Here is a 14671-nt window from a genome sequence, read left to right as displayed (position 1 = left end):
TCGATATTTATTCAGCGGGTGAGGTTTTTTTTTACTTGGTATTTGCATATGTGACATCATTGTGAAAATTATGAAAAGGGATCATTTAAGATCATTTTAACCATTTTCAAAAAAACTTGAATTAACGTTACAGGTAGGTAGCTTTAAGAGGCGGAGGGAGCATGTGGGTGGGGATGGAGAATTGAATCACAATTGTCCATGCACAAGTGTTCAATTGTAAAGTTTGAAAATTCACCATCTCCCACACTTATATTCAGGAAATAGTTCAGTGTCATAGAAGGAGATAGTAACAATGTGTACGGTCTGTTCTTCAGTACACAGCCCATTGTGTCCATTGTGTCCTTACTATAACCATTCCAAATACTCCAATTCCCAGTAATAGTTGTTTTTGCTAAAATAATTAATTTATCTTACTTTCCATGAAAGTATTCCCTGCAGGGAGGTATGGTAAGGAAATTAATAAAATCCCAATTGTTCATTTACAGTAATCAGACTACTGATGGTTAGTGACCGAACCCCAGGCCTATTGATAGGGACTAAGAGCAGGTTGAGAGTGTGGGTATTGGACAGAGAAACCATTTTTTTTAGACAAGGTTAACAAAGGAGCTACATTTTAGTTACTATGTGTACCCTGAAAAAAAGTGTTTTATACTTGAAAGGAACTATTTATTTGAAGTAAAATGGCTGTAGATTAAAACCGATATGCTCTTGAATGTTGGTGTAAATAAGTGCTTTATGATAACAGGTAGTACTACGATTGTAAACCAGACTTTATATAAAGGTGCTCAATAAAACAACACAAGTGGTCTCTGCCTTAAATGTTTAACTTGCATGAAAGTGTTCTCAATCCCTTTGTCATCCTTCAGATTATCAGATCCCTTGGTGGAAACGATACGATCTTTAGCAAAAGAAGGCCTACACACTGTGTACATCCTAAATCCAGAGAACCTTGGTTTTGAAGAGTTAAATCATATTTAGAAAACCTGCATGGTTCAATGCATTGCAAGGGGTGGTGAGTGAGAGTGTGTGTGTGAGTGTGTCCCACAAAATACTCTGCAATTTTCCACACCATTTATGTCCATGTCACTTTACTGTTAGTAACTACACACGGTAAATAATTTGTTACTTTGTTTCCTAATTTCCCCTGCTCGCAGGCAGCATACTGGGATAACGCGTCTGTCCCAAACTTATACATAAATAAGCACCAAAATGTACACACACTTTGCCACCCATGGACACTCTGCAGACGACATACAGTGGACCATACTTGAAGCACACCCCTGTATCGGCAAATGTGCTCTGTTTGGGAAAGAACAGAATTGGATCTTTCGTCTTTCCACCCACATGTGGGGACTGAATGAAGATATCTCTTGGAGCAAATTGAATCGCTGAATAATCCCTCCTCTTCCTGCATTCCTGTGGTTTCATTAACTCTCTACCCTTGAGACCATGCATGATGCCACCTTTATTATACATTAAGTTGCATCCTTATTTTCCAACACTTGAATAAAACACTTTAATTTGTCTGATAGACCCTCCCCATCTGTGTGGAGGGTCCTCCACACTAGAGGAAGCCTCCTGGCAATGCACTTTTGCAGTATGTTGACTATTCCAACATGGCGCCCGCCAAAACTGACATGATGGGCTACTCGGAGTGGTCACGAGCCGTTTCAGCCACTGCCCACCAAATGGGCATTTTACACAGTTTGCTGTACACCGCTTCACCGACTTTGCCACTCACTCACTTTTTCTCCAGGTGCCAGGGGCCTTGATTCCTAACACCTCGGCCATACTCCACACCTTCAGGCCATGATTTACAGCCACACAATAAACTCCATTACCCACACTACCAATACCGCAGCCACCATAGAGCGTCCTAGATGACCTTAAGGCTCCCCACCTAACCAATATTAAGCCCATGTATATATTCTGCAGTATCCCGACAGTCACAACTCCCCAATTGGGAAAGTGTGGGTAGATTGTCCAGATCGGTTGTGACCACAATGCTGTGAGTATTTGTCTATCGCTGATACCTGTTAACATTTCTCTGTGTCCAGGGGCTTTTCCCCGCTTTTTTGGCATTTCTAGCACGCTTAATTAAGCGCTAATTCTGTCCTCGTTTGAGGAGGCACACGAGCCACCCTATTTGAGTGAGTCAAATAATATCCTTCCATAATGGGTGAAATCCCATCACTTGTTTTTATGTTTGAGGCATATGGGCTGCAGACCACATACTGTTGCATTAGATCACCATCTGGTGGTGGGCCCGGATGATTACACTTTGTTGTTGTCTTGGAAGAGTCTTTGTCCGTTGGATTACTCCTCCCTTAGATCGTAGTGCGCATGGGCATCGACTCCATCTTCAGATTGTTTTTTCCGCCATCGGACTCGGATGTGTTCATCGTTCAGTCCCGTTACCGTTCTCGTTTCGAATTCATAAATCAATCATAATACCATCGGCATCGTCTTCGACAGTGATTCCGGCTACCCGTGTGGAAGAAAAGCTTCACTTCTCCATTCCAGCGTTCGTCGGGGCCGTCGGGCCCAACTACGCCATTGGGCCTTTGGCTCATGGAAAGAACACCCTTCAAGAAGTGCCCTCGGTGTGGACACAAATTCCCTCACACCGATCTTCATGAGGTTTGCAATCTGTGCTTATCTCCAGAGCACGAGAGTCGAGACTGCAAGGCCTGCGCTTTGTTCCGGTCCAAGAAAACCATCAGGGACCGTCGAGCTCGAAGAGCCATGCAGCAGTCATCTTCGTTGACAGCAGACCTCATTATAGACGGGGCTATGATTGAGGTAGACAGCGAAGAGCAGCAGCTCGAAGACATTTCTTCCGAAGCAGATGATTCAGCTTCCGGAGCTGAAGATCAATCTGAAGACGATCTTCTTCCAGCTGGTCAACAGGTCGTGAGTAAGAGCGTCGTCCCTGTTCACCCCACCATACTGGGACAGACTTCGGTTCCACCTCCACCTCCGGGTCCAGGTGCACACCGCCCAAAACTTCCGACACCCTGCCTTCTGGCTCGGCGCTAAAAGAGGCTCCCAAAGCTACCGAACGGAAAACCACCCCGGTTCCGAAACAAGTGGACCCGAAGACCGTTACGATACCGAAACATACTTCGGCTCCGAGGGTAGATGAGTTCAAACTTACCACGGGAACAAAAATTTCGTCGGATCCCAAGAGCACGGATGCTAAGAAAAAACAAGATCACAAGTCTTCGGAACCAAAACCAAAACCTGTTCCAAAGACATTAGACACTGTGAAAACTAAGCATTTCGGCCCCAAACAAGATAAATCGGCGCCGAAAAAGGATGCTTTTCCAACAGCACCCAAAGCAAAAGACTCTTCATATTAATCCAAAGACTGGACATATCCCAACAGTACCTCAAAAGAGGAACATGGACTATCGTAAACCACAGCCATTTCCTCTAAAAAAGCATGCTCAAACTTCCCCCATAAGGATTCCTTCACCAGAACTAAAAATACCAATAGATATTTCTCCTGTGCATTCACCATCTAGTACACATAGTCTTATACCACAAGATGAGGATGATGGGGATAGCTATTCACAAGAGGTAGAGAGGGAACATCACTTAGACGACATTAATGACCCATGGGAAGATTATAATACACCAGATCTGCCACAAGATGACGCATGCCCGTCCAGACCATCTCCCCCAGATGACACTATTGGGTTTACGCAGCTCATTCATAGAGCAGCCACTTTCCATGCAGTAGACTTGCATACAGATCAGGTAAAAGAAGACTTTCTAATGGACACACTACTGTCGTCATATAAGACCACAACCACACTTCCAATGCTAAGTGGAGTGGTAAGACATGCACCCGAAATATTTAAAGACCCAGTCAGAGCCAGGGTAATTAGCCCAGACTAGAGAAGAGGTACAAAGCGGCTCCAACTGATCCAGCATACATTAAAGGACAGTTGCCATTGGACTCGCTAGTGGAGTCAAATGCGAGAAAGAGAGCTAACTCGCAGAGAACGGGGGATGCTCCACCCCCTGACAAAGAGTCAAAGCTTCTAGATGCTTCAGGAAAACGCACCATCTCACAAGAAGCCAATATATGGAGAATTGCTAACACTCAGGCTTTGTTAGCCAGATATGATAGAGCTCATTATGATGAGTTAGAGTCACTCATGCAACACTTGCCAGAACAATATAAGACTAGGGTTTCTGACCTAATACAGGAAGGTGAGGTTATTACCAATACCTCCATACGCTGTGCTCTAGACACTGCAGACACAGCCTCTAGAGCAATAAATACAGGGGTACTGTTGCATAGACATGCATGGCTAAGCATCTCTGGGTTCAAACCAGAAGTACAAGCCAGTATCTTAAACCAACCATTTGACCAGCAACACCTTTTCAGTCCAACAGTAGACACGTCACTTGAAAAGATGAAGAAAGATACAGATACGGCAAAATCAATGGGAGCTTTACAAACACAAGCCCCTAGACCTTCCTTTCGTCGCTCCTCATATAGGGGCGCCTCTAAAGGTTTCAAAACTGATAATACCTCCTCTTCTTACAAAGCGCCCAACCAAACCTCGCCCAGTAAGAGATATTATAGAGGAGAGTACAGAGGAAACAACAATAAGGGCAGAGGTAGAGGCAACAACAATCGCAACACCTCTACTCCCAAACAGTGCCTTCCATTCCATCCCCCCAGACCATTCCACTCCTGTCGGGGGGGAGATTACAAAAGTTCCTACCTGTCTGGAACTCCATCACCACAGACAGGTGGGTAAGACAAATAATTCAGTCAGGTTATTGCCTGGAGCTCACTACTACTCTTCCAACAATACCACCCAGACAGCGTCCCATGTCACAGGAACACCTCATACTACTAAGACAAGAGATGGCATCTCTACTGCAAAAGAATGCAATAGAACCAGTCCCAAAACACCATCAAAACACAGGAGTTTACTCCCTATACTTTCTCATATCCAAAAAGGACGGGTCTCTCAGACCTATTCTAGATCTAAGGCCTCTAAACCTGTACATACAATCAGACCACTTTCATATGGCCACACTACAACAGGTTCTACCGTTGCTAAAGAAAGGCGACTTCCTTGCCACATTAGATCTCAAGGACTCCTACTTCCACATTTCCATTCATCAATCGCACAGAAAGTACCTATGGTTCATACTAGAAGGTCAACACTACCAATTCAAGGTACTCCCTTTTGGAGTAACTACAGCACCTCGAGTGTTCACAAAGGGCCAGATGTAGGTAAATCCCATTTACCGATTTTGAAATACCGAATTTTACCGATTCGGTATTTCGAAATCGGTAAATGGGATGTAGGTACCAACATCTGGATTTTTTACCGATACCTTGAAATTCAGTATTTACCGATTCGGTAAATACTGAATCGGTATTTGCTATTGAATCCTATGGGCCTTGAAGCCCATAGGATTCAATTAAAATACCGATTCGGTATTTACCGAATCGGTAAATACAGAATTTGTCAAGGGTGCAGGGGGTGTCACTTTGACACCCTCTAGCACCCCCAAAACGGGCATGTGTGCAATGTGGCACACAGACATGCCCTAAGGGCACGTCTGTCTGTCACATGGCACATGTGTACATGCACAGATGTGCATGTACACAGGAATCGGTATTTTACCATGGATTTGTATTCCATGGTAAAATACCGATTCTGAAAGCCATGTGCCAATGGAAAATTGGCTACCCACATTGCATTTTCGGTAATTTACCGAATCGGTAAATATTACCGAATCGGTAAATTTACCGATTCGGTAATAATAACGATTCGGTAAAATTACCGAATATGTGCCCCTACATCTCCATAGCCCTTTACCGATCGGAAACGGCCGAAAATTGGTATTTTCGGCCGATTCCGATCGGTAAAGGGCTATCTACATCTGGCCCAAAGTGTCTAGCAGTAGAAGCAGCACACTTAAGAAGGGACAACATTCATGTCTTCCCATACCTGGACGACTGGTTAATAAAATCCAAGTCATACAACCAATGTGTACAGCACACGCATCAAACAATCTGCCTGCAGCACAAATTGGGATTCACAGTAAATCAGAAGAAGTCACATCTCCAACCGTCCCTGTCTCAGCAGAATCTAGGTGCCACAATAGATACCTCCAAAGCAATAGCGTACCCCAACCCAACAAGATTACAAGCTATGCAGGATCTCATCAAAAGATTCCAGACACTCACTACCAGCTTGAGTGTTCATGCAACTAATAGGCATGATGGCATCTTGTATTTTCATAGTACCATATGCAAGACTACACTTGCGCCCCATACAAGAGTGCTTGGCAAGTCAGTGGAATCAGGCTCAGCAACAAATAACAGATCTGGTGGTGGTAGACGACCGGACATATCGCTCTCTACAATGGTGGAAAACCAAAAACCTTTACAAGGACCGGCTGTTTATAGAACCTGTTCCACAAATAATACTAACCACAGATACATCTCTCACAGGATGGGGAGCGCATTTACAAAAACACACAGTTCAGGGTACCTGGACTCTACAACAAACATTACTCCAGATAAATCATCTGGAGTTACTAGTGATTTTTCTAGCTTTAAAATCATTTCAGCATTACCTATCAAACAAGGCTGTACTAGTCTGGACGGACAATATGACAGCAATGTACTACATTCAAAAACAAGGAGGAACACACTCCATACAGCTCTCCCGGCTGGCGCAGAGCATATGGAGGTGGGCCATTCATTAGAAAAAATTTCTGTTAGCAGAACATCTACCAGGAGTTCACAATCAAGTTGCAGATCTGTTAAGTCACCAGAGACAACAGATACACAAATGGGAACTTCATCATCAAGTTCTTCACCCATTTTTTCAAAAGTGGGGTCAACCAGAAATAGATCTGTTTGCTACACACCACAACTCCAAATGCCCAAGCTTCGCCGCCAGATACCCACACCCATTATCCAAAGGCAATGCAATATGGATGAACTGGTCAAACAAATTTGCATACGCGTTTTCCACCTCTCCCATTAATTCCATTAGTGGTACGCAAGCTACAGCAGCATTCTCTCACATTGATTCCCATAGCACCAACGTGGGCAAGACAACCCTGGTACACCACGCTACTAGAGCTCTCAGTAGTACAACATCACAAATTAAAACTCTCCCCACATCTACTGACACAGAACCATGGAGAGATTATGCATCCTGACCCAATGCAGCTCAATCTAGCGATTTGGCTCCTGCGGTCTTGGAATTTGGATATATAAATTTACCACCTGATTGCAGGAATGTCATAAAAGAAGCAAGACGTCCTACCACTAGAGCATGTTATGAAGCAAAGTGGAAAAAGTTTGTTGTGTATTGCACAAATAACAACATTAACCCCTTAGATGTTTCCATACAAAACATCATATGCTACCTGTTACATCTGCAAAGATCTAACTTAGCGTATTCCTCAATGAGGTTATAGCAGCATATCTTCAAAAAAGACAACATTTGTCATTGTTTAGAGTACCTGCAATCAAAGCGTTTATGGAAGGACTCAAAAGAATAATTCATCCCAAAATACCACCCTCTCCAGTATGGAATTTAAATGTTGTTCTCACCAGACTTATGGGTCCTCCTTTCGAACCATTACATAAGTGTGACTTACAGTTCCTTACATGGAAAGTTGCTTTCCTAGTAGCTGTTAACTCACTTAGAAGAGTAAGGGAGATCCAGGCATTAACAATTCAAGAACCATTCATATAACTTCATCACAATAAAGTGGTTCTTAAAACAAATCCAAAGTTTCTGCCAAAAGTCATTTCACTGTTCCATCTCAACCAATCTATTGAGTTGCCGGTATTTTTTCCACAACCGCAAACAGTTGCAGAAAGAGCTCTACATACATTAGATGTAAAAAGAGCGCTTCTCTACTACATTGATAGGACAAAACCATTTCGTCAAAGTAAACAACTGTTTGTGTCCTTTTCTCCTCCACATAAGTGCAATCCTATTTCAAAATCAGGCATTTCAAGAAGGATTATTAAGTGCATGCAAATGTGTTACTGAAAAGCAAATCGAACTCTACCCATTCCCCCTAGGACTCATTCTACCCGTGAGTTAGGGGCATCTATGGCATTCCTAGGAAATATACCATTAGATGACATCTGTAAAGCAGCTGCATGGTCTAAACCGCACACATTCCCAAAACACTACTGTGTAGATGTGCAGGCAAAACAACAAGCAAGTGTGGGCCAGGCTGTACTCAAAACATTATTTCAAACTACTGCGACAGATGCGGGTGGTCACCACTAAGGGAGAAACTGCTGTGCAATCTATGCAACAGTGTGTGGTCTGCAGCCCATATGCCTCGAACGGAAAATGCTACTTACCAATATGCATCTGTTCTTGGCATGTAGGGCTGCAGAACCACACACGCGCACCTGCCTCCCTGGCTACCTGTATCTGTTCCAGTATTATCTTATTTAGATACACAACACATGGTCATCTAAATCTGTACTCATACAACTCCATCATTTGCCAATGGCGAAAACAATCTGAAGATGGAGTCTATGCCCATGCGCACTACGATCTAAGGGAGGAGTCATCCAACGGACAAAGACTCTTCCAAGACAACAGCAAAGTGTAACCACCCGGGCCCATCACCAGATGGTGATCTAATACAATAGTGTGTGATTCTGCAGCCCTACATGCCAAGAACAGATGCATACTGGTAAGTAGCATTTTCCTTTTCAAGTGTGTCACATGTTTTGATTGTTTAAGAATTTCACGGTGCTGCCACACTACCACCTTAGCAGCATGCTGTGAATTCCCCACATTCTACACCAAAAGAGATTAAGGGCCAGATGTAGATAGCCCTTTACCGATCGGAATCGGCCGAAAATACCGATCGGTAAAGGGCTATGGAGATGTAGGGGCACATATTCGGTAATTTTACCGAATTGTTATTATTACCGAATCGGTAAATTTACTGATTCGGTAATATTTACCGATTCGGTAAAATTACCGAAAATGCAATGTGGGTAGCCAATTTTCCATTGGCACATGGCTTTCAGAATCGGTATTTTACCATGGAATACAAATCCATGGTAAAATACCGATTCCTGTGTACATGCACATCTGTGCATGTACACATGTGCGATGTGACAGACAGACGTGCCCTTAGGGCATGTCTGTGTGCCACATTGCACACATGCCCGTTTTGGGGGTGCTAGTGGGTGTCAAAGTGACACCCCCTGCACCCTTGACAAATTCGGTATTTACCGATTCGGTAAATACCGAATCGGTATTTGAATTGAATCCTATGGGCTTCAAGGCCCATAGGATTCAATAGCAAATACCGATTCGGTATTTACCGAATCGGTAAATACCGAATTTCAAGGTATCGGTAAAAAATCCAGATGTTGGTACCTACATCCCATTTACCGATTTTGAAATACCGAATCGGTAAAATTCGGTATTTCAAAATCGGTAAATGGGATTTACCTACATCTGGCCCTATGTCTTTAGCTATTTTGTCTGTTGATGTTTGTATCTGTGTTTCCTTTATATTCTATGTCGGTGCTTTTATTTAGCATTGCACGGTACACCAAAATTAGGTTTGCTGCGGTTGGAATACCCAGTTCAAGAATTGGATTCCATCCATTGTGTAGATTAGATTCCTACTGCTGCTGATAAATTCCCACTTGATCTCTTTAGACTATATGACAAGAAACATGTAGACCTCTATTTTTAGCTACCAAAGAGTATTACATCTAGTGCTAGCCACAAATTTTAACCAGACAAGTGTACTCATTCATGAAAAAACAATTAAAGAGATCTACTTGGTGTGTTTTATACATCACCACTTTTAATACACTCAAGCACTTCACCAATCTACACTCACTTACCCTACACCTCACTTCTTATATGGCATTGGGACAAAAAAGATCTCTGATAAAGAGCCCCTTTACGGGTGCTTGTCGGGATTTACAGTGCTGGCCCGAGGAGGAGCAGTACCCTATGATGAAGCATGACACCCATTCGGGTGTGTAAGGGCTTCAGTTCCAAAAGGAACAGATCCTTTGTCTGTCCATTTGGACATTGACTGGCCTCTATGACTCCTTTCCTTCTCTCCCTTCATATTACCCTAAAGGAACTGCATTCTATTTTTGAGAAAATTCATATCGCTTAAGGGGTATGCATACTGGATCTCCAAACACCCTTGGTCCCCCTCTTTTGTGACAACCAAATTTCTACAGGCCTGTTGCTACGCAACATGGTTTTCTGTCCTCCTCCGGTCAGGCTTTCTTTTACCTCCAGATCCCTCAGCATATTTTACCTCTTTTGATCTACGGGTTCCTTCTGAACTTTTATGTATTCTCTTGTACCTGCATTCACCAATTTCCAGTCCTGTCCAGGTCCCACTTACACCTTCAGAACATGAAGGGACGATGGAGTACTGGAACTTTGCTGCTATTCTGTATGGTATATGGTAGTGCTTAGAAAGGAAAGTAAGTGGTTTCTTATGGAATGAATGAGAGAGGAGGTGGTAGGGGTGAAAGCATAGAAATATGTAAATGAACTTAAGATGTAAGGGTCTTATTGAGAGGTTCGTGGACAGGTTACTACTCCAAAACGTGGTGGTATAAGTTGTCAGAACCCACTCTGTTTAGAGTATGTCGGCGGATGGAGCCCCTCTAGTCTCTTCTGGAAGAAACCTTTACCCGACCGTCCCACATAAATCTATTTAGGGCAGATATTCTGACATTCTTTTTTCCTATTTGGCAATGCCAGACAAAAACCTTGCAGCCTAGAACAGGAAAACAACAAGCATTGGCATAGCCAATAGGTCTCGCCGTTAGGACCTTACAAGTGTTTGGCCATGCAACAGTTGATGTTTATGCACCAAGGATATTGTGCTGGATAACTAAACACTTATAAGGTCCCGAAGGCGAGACCTATTGGCTATGCCAATGCTTGTTGTTATTAAGGCCCAGTTTTGCAGCAGTGCTGCTATATCCTCACCCAGTAACAAAAGCAGCTGGGAGGCTGGTCCGTCAAAATTGGCAGGACTGCGTTGGGTACCTAGTCCGGCCCTGTGCCGAAAGCTGGCAGATGCACAAGCCTCTAAACACTACTTAACTACTCTGTACCTATAGTGGACTATGGACACAGATTGCACCCTCTAGCTGAATGGGCTAGGGCCAGCATTCCCCCCTCCCTCTGTTGAGGGACTGGTTCACATTGGTTGGAGAATGCTCACACACCTGATTAGAAACCTACCTGTTAATTTTCCAGTCAGGGTGTTAGTTCTCTGGGTTGGCAGTTAGGTGACATGGGAGAACTCTATTAACTGACTTAAATAAATAAGGAACTACAGTGAAATAAATAAATGACTGACTGACAAACAAGTTCTGCCTGACTTACCTTCCCTCATGAAGTGTGCTGTACTAATAAGTTAATACATAAAAAACCAAACCAGAAAAGGGTTCTTAAGGGTAGAGGGAATAAAAAACAATGGACTGGGGAGCTGGAAAAATGCAGGTTGATACTGACTAGCTTATTTACTCATCATTCTCTAGGAAACGGTGGCTGGCAGAATGTTTTGTCCATTGGGTATATGCAAAATATACACCCAACTAGGACTCACTAGCTATTAGAGAAACATGCATATTTAAGCAAATAAAAAAAAGTTTAACCAGAAGGTAAAAGTAATAAAGTAATAAAAATACCCAAAAGAGAACTGAAAGTAAAACATTTTGCTGTTAAAATCGTCATTCAAAGAGCCTGTACGTGAATTTAAGTAGCACGCTACAAGTGACCATGTTTCAGAGAACAATGAATTACATAAAGAGCTCTTGTTGTCCACCAAAGGCGAATGAAATGTGCCTTAATTTTTGCGCTTTTTGACACTCTCTCATCTGTCAAGCTAATGGAGGTGAACTTTTTTAAGAATTCAATGAATATCGGACAGCAAAAACTTATTGAAAACATGTTCCAAACTTCAATCTCAAAATACATCATAATGCTTATATCCAAACATTGGTATGCATGCTTCTTCACAGACACACTCGATGCTGGTAATGTAGATTTTCCTAGTAATTATGACGGAAAGTCTTAATTTTATTAAAGACACGGAGGCGAGTATTATGCCTTCTTTTCTTGCTTTATTTCCAATAGCAGCAAGATAAGCAAGAAACTACAATACCTAGAAGGCACAGCAGAAAAACTACTGGCCAATGGTATTAGAAAACACAAACAATAAACCAATCACGATATAGATAGTATATATGGCCCAATCTGACCAAGTGTAGTCCTCTTTTCTTGTGCGAGAAAGTCAATTAGAATGCATAAACAAACGAAAAATAGCGAAGAAAATGCAAAAGGTCATAATCCAAGCAAACAAATCCTGAAGGAAACCCAGAACTGCAGGATGCTGATGGAGGAAAGTCCAACGGGAAGCTGATGTGGGTCCTGATGTAGAGAGGCGATCCATAGAAGTAGATTCAGGCTTAAGTGGAGGCTGGTGGTAAAGCCGGAGTTCCTAAAGGTGGTAAAAATAGATATAATTAGTAATGCAGAGGTGGGATAATACTCGCCTCCGTGTCTTTAATAAAATTAAGACTTTCCGTCATAATTACTAGGAAAATCTACATTTTATGTCAAGAACGGAGGCTCCTATTATGCTTGTTCAAAGCATATTAACCACTAGAGAAGAAGCGGTAACAACAGGTTTGCAATAAAACGTTTTGAAAACTGAATCATTTGACCAATCTGCTGATTTCAGGATATCCTCCAAACGAGAACCTGCCCAAAAGGCTTTAGAGGCCATAGGACCCCTAGCGGAGTGAGCAACAAAAGCGGTAACGTCAATGCCCGCAAGGGACATAATCCAACGCACCCAACGGGCGAGCGTGGCAGAGGAAACAGGATGATGGGGTTTGCGAAAAGAAATGAGCAATTGCAAATGAGAGGAGGTCCTGAGATCAGCAGTTTTTTGTTCATAACATTTGAGACATTGACCAAGGCAGAGCTGAGGTTGGGAAGGGAAATAGGGATAAAACACAGATTGTAAATTCGTTTTGGTACGCCTGTGAATCTGAAACAAAACACCAGAAGGTGAAAATTGTCTGGATGACAAATCCAAAGCTTTTACATCAGAAACACGTTTGATTGATATTAAACACAAAAGCATGGTAAGTTTGGCTGAAAGCATTTTGTGAGAGAGAGCATCATTGTCAGGCCATGAAATAAACAATTTGAAAACCAAATTAACATCCCATAAAACTGAATACTTAGCCAACGGAGGTTTCGAGAATCTGACTCCTCGGAGAAGACGACACACCAAAGGATGAGTATCTACCGGCTTATTGTCAATGGGACAGTGGTTTAGAGAAATAGCAGATCTGTAAAGGTTAACAGTGCGGTAATATTTACCTGCGCTTGCCTCTGAGGCCAAGAAGTTAACCACAAAACTTAGAGGGGCTGAAAAGGGATCGACAGACCGTTCCAGACACCAGCTTGACCATAAAGACCAGGCCGACTTGTAGTCTCTGGAAGTGCCTGGGGCCCAAGCTTGACTGATAAAGATTGAAGCTTCCTGTGAAACGACGATGTCAGAAGAGGAAGGCCGGAAATTTTCCAAGCGGAAAGAACCAGGGAGTGTTCCAGAATCATGGCGTGGGGAAGACCCTGAGGGTCTAGTAGAAGGTCTTCGCTGAAAGGAAGAAGTATTGGAAAGTCTACTGTCAATTCCAGGAGCGAAGGGAACCAGATTTGAGCTTGCCAGAAAGGAGCTAGAAGAACCAAGGAGGTCGACTGACGTCGGACTTGAGCAAGCACCCTGTTGATCATCAGGAATGGAGGGAACGCATAGTTGAGGTGCAGAGACCAGTCCTGGAGGAAGGCATCCGCCGCTAAAGCGAGAGGATCCGGCCGCCAGCTGAAGAAAGCGGGAAGTTGAGAATTGAGACGGGAAGCAAAAAGATCGATAGAGAAAGGGCCCCATTTCCTGGAAAGAGAAAGAAAGACGGAGGGAAGAAGCTTCCAATCTCTTGAATCTCGTAGATAACGAGAATGCCAATCCGCTATGGCGTTGAGATTGCCTGGCAGGTACTCCGCCCGAAGGGACAACTTGTGTTGAAGACAAAATTCCCAAAGCCTTTTTGCAAGTTCTGCGAGAGGTTTGGATTTTGTGCTACCTAGATGGTTTATGTAGCGGACCGCAGAAACCTTGTCCATCCGAAGAAGAATGGAACAACTTGCCTTGTTTTTCGCCAGACTGCGGATTGCAAAGGAGCCTGCCAACATTTCTAAACAATTGATGTGCAATGATGACTCCTCTGTAGACCATGAACCTCCAGTCGAGATTGAACCACATCGGGCGCCCCAACCCGACAGACTGGCATCTGATTCTAATACAAGATCTGGGGCCATCGCAAAGATCATTCTTCCGTTCCACGCATCTAAATGGTCGATCCACCATTGAAGTTCGAGGCGTGACTCTAGGTCTAGCTGAATAAGATCTGAATATGCCAGTCCTTTGCGCATGTGTCTTACCTTCAAACGTTGAAGGGCTTGATAATGTAAGGGGCCTGGAAAGATGGCCTGAATGGACGCCGAAAGAAGGCCCACTATCCTTGCAAGAGAACGAAGGGACACTTGAGAGAGCTGGAGCACGT

The sequence above is a fragment of the Lissotriton vulgaris genome, chromosome 7 (genome assembly GCF_964263255.1).
Source record: "Lissotriton vulgaris chromosome 7, aLisVul1.2, whole genome shotgun sequence".
Lineage (NCBI taxonomy): Eukaryota > Metazoa > Chordata > Amphibia > Caudata > Salamandridae > Lissotriton > Lissotriton vulgaris.
This window is presented reverse-complemented; position numbering follows the sequence as displayed.